Below are 3079 nucleotides of genomic sequence, written 5' to 3'. Positions count from 1 at the left end.
TCAATGACATGTCATTGAGTCACATATAATAGGGACCATGCTTGAAGATTATTGCTGAACTATTAAAAAAAATAGCTTAGTAACATAGCCGCCATAATCTCTGGAGAATTATCTTCTTAAAGCAATCATTTATACAATTACTATATTATATACAGATGATTCAAGCCAAAAATAACTTGATAACCTGAGTATCTTCACCAAATATACACACACACATATTTTTTTGTGTGTGTGTGTGGCCGGTAAGGGGATCGCAATACCCTTGGCTTGGTGTTATCCGCACCTGGCTCAGCCAGTGAGCGCACTGGCCATCCCCATATAGGATCCGAACCCGCGGTGGGAGCGCGGCTGCACTCCCAGCGCTGCACTCTCCCGAGTGCATGTTATCCGCACCTGGCTCAGCCAGTGAGCGCACTGGCCATCCCCATATAGGATCCGAACCCACGGTGGGAGCGCGGCTGCACTCCCAGCGCTGCACTCTCCCGAGTGCGCCACGGGCTCGGTCCCCACCAAATATATTTTTTAAAGTTTAAAAGAACTGCTCTTCCTCAAAAATATTTTCTAAATCAATCTGGTTTGCTCACAATTAGACCAAATTAATTATTCCTCAATTCAATTCAAAAACTAAGCAGCTAATGTAAGGATTTGATAACAAGAAATACAGGCCTTTCAAGGCAAGGTCATGTTCACAGGCTTCACTAGTAACCCTGAGAGGTAAGCTGCTGAAGCAGCAGGCCACATAAGGCATAAAAATTTTTCTAGTTCAAACTGGTGAGGTGGACAAAATGCATTTTCAGTGGTTTTACCCGCCCCCTCTCAGTCAGTGTCCCCTATCAGCACCTGCCTCCTAGGACTTGATCTTTCCAACACTGAGTTCCAAGGAATGTTAATAAATATTCAAGGAAAATGAGGTCCAAGGTCAAATGAATTTGGGGCCACAGTGAATGAGATGCATTGAAACAAGTTTCATTATCAAAAGGTTTCTCAGAGCCTTTGATATGATCATGTGCATTGTGCAACTCCAGACAAGGATCTAGAATGCTTCATTTCCCAAATTTACTTGCCATGGAATCCATTTTCTGTTGAGCTGTCTTAGTTCTAATGTTTCATAATCGGGATCTGGGAAATGCTCAACTATTAAATGTGGGCAGAATAAAACACTCCCTGGTCTGGGCAGTCTCCCACATCTTGCTTTGCCTCAAATCTTTGCTCTGGTGCCATTGTCTGTAGGCAGGAGAGCCTTCCCAAGGTGATGGCACCTCTGCCTACAGGTGTAACGGGGCAATCTCAACACTGTTTCTTGTGGGAAGGCCTGCAGGTGGATTCTAGTCCCACCTCTCACCACTGACAGGGAAAAATAAAAGAAGTGGAATGCCACTTTGGGCACACTGCCCAACGTGAGCCACCTAAAAACATCATCTAACAGGAACCACCAAGCGCTAAGAATCTAAGCAGGTCACATAAAGAGCTCAAGTCCTAAGATGACTGCTTTTGGAGTGTTAGCAGACATGGTACAGGGGGAGTAAACGACCTCATGGGGTCTGGAGAACTATGGTGGGAGGTTGGGTACTTCCACAATGTTTGGAGTTAAAGCTCCCTCCAATTTGCTTTCTGGGTAATAAATATAGGTCCAAATAGAAGCTGGCAGTTTCTGTTGTCTCCCTTTAAAGACTATAACTCAGAAACAGTAGCCTTTTCGCTTTTGCAACACCTTCCTTCACAGGGCATCGTCCACATAACACATCTCCTACTGCTTAAAGTTCCTTAATTACATTTTCCATTGTTCTCAGGGTTTAACTACACTAAAGCCGGGAAATTATAGGTACATAGTCCTGTTGCTCTGTTCAGACTGACCTGGCCTCACTTACGGACAAATAGTTTATCACATTTCATTTGACTCCTTGGTGCCATATTTCCCTCTACCCACCAGTCCAAGGTGAAACTCTTGTGGTCACTTCAGGATACTTTCCTTCTAGCTCTCTGGCTCTGAAGTTCAGGTGAGGCTGCCCTCCCAGCAAGTTCCTGCCATCTGTGCTATCCGTCTCAAGCACTGGCCCCGCGCCCCTGAACCCCCGCTGCGTCCTATTCTGCAGTCTGGCCTCGGAAGCCACGCACCTCCAGGCTTGCTTTCCCATCATTCTGCTTCCTCAGCAGCATTCTTTGCTCCCATGCCCACCTACACGCTCACATATATTATGTACATGCTTCTTTTTGACAAATTGCTGGCCTGTCTTTCTTCCCATTAGAATACTAGGAGAAGGAACACATTTATAAGGCAAAATAACTGTCTTAGACAGTGGCAAATACACACACACACACACACACACACACACACATACATTTTAGATGAAAACATAAGTTTTCTTTTAGGTACACACACACACACACACACACACACACACACACACACACACACACACACACACACATGCATTTTAGATGAAAACATAAGTTTTCTTTTAGGTACACTGACAAGAAATATAAAAAGTCCAGGCCAGGCTGGGGTTTTTTTTATTTTTATTTTTATTTTTATTCTGGTAATTATAAACCTTACTATAGCCAAACATCAAACCTGAGATTTATGACCATACTGAGTTGTCTGGAAATCCTGTTCTGGTCCAGAATGGACATGGTGCCAAACTGCCTTCGGGAGGGGGGATCAACCAAGAATGAGGACCCTTTGATGGGAGCTAGAATCAATTTGGCCCCTCAGAGACCTTTTAATTGCGAAAATGAGATGGGATCAAGTTCTCTTGGGGTCAAATCTGTTGGCAAATGGCACCATGAAAAGATCTCTTGAAGTCTGGGTTGCACTTACATCACCCGGCTGTTAAACTGCATAGAAACCCGTAACATCTACTAGCATATGAAGATGGATTAACTTAAATTGGAACTAGGAATCACTTTTATTAACTTTAAAACCTATTTAAGCAATTCAAATATAATTTTTAAATATAGTTCAAGGATATAGTTCAAGTTGTTTTAATAACTTATTTCCAAGTTGTTAAAAAGTTTCTATGTTCAGGGCCGGCCCGGTGGCGCACTGGATAGTGCGCCGCTTGGGAAGCGCGGCGGCGCT

At 43.7% G+C, this 3079-nt stretch overlaps 1 protein-coding gene across 1 annotated transcript in view; it reads right to left on the bottom strand.

The window, feature by feature from the left end:
* Positions 1 to 3079, bottom strand: part of LOC103607181 (unconventional myosin-Ib-like) — a gene marked incomplete at its 3' end in the record, with an annotated part of 86668 nt that overhangs the window by 11727 nt on the left and 71862 nt on the right. The window lies entirely within an intron of this gene.

This window comes from Galeopterus variegatus, unplaced genomic scaffold, assembly GCF_000696425.1.
Source record: "Galeopterus variegatus unplaced genomic scaffold, G_variegatus-3.0.2 Scaffold7216, whole genome shotgun sequence".
NCBI lineage: Eukaryota > Metazoa > Chordata > Mammalia > Dermoptera > Cynocephalidae > Galeopterus > Galeopterus variegatus.
The sequence above is the reverse complement of the archived record's forward strand: the minus strand, read 5'-3'. Positions and strand labels throughout refer to the sequence as shown.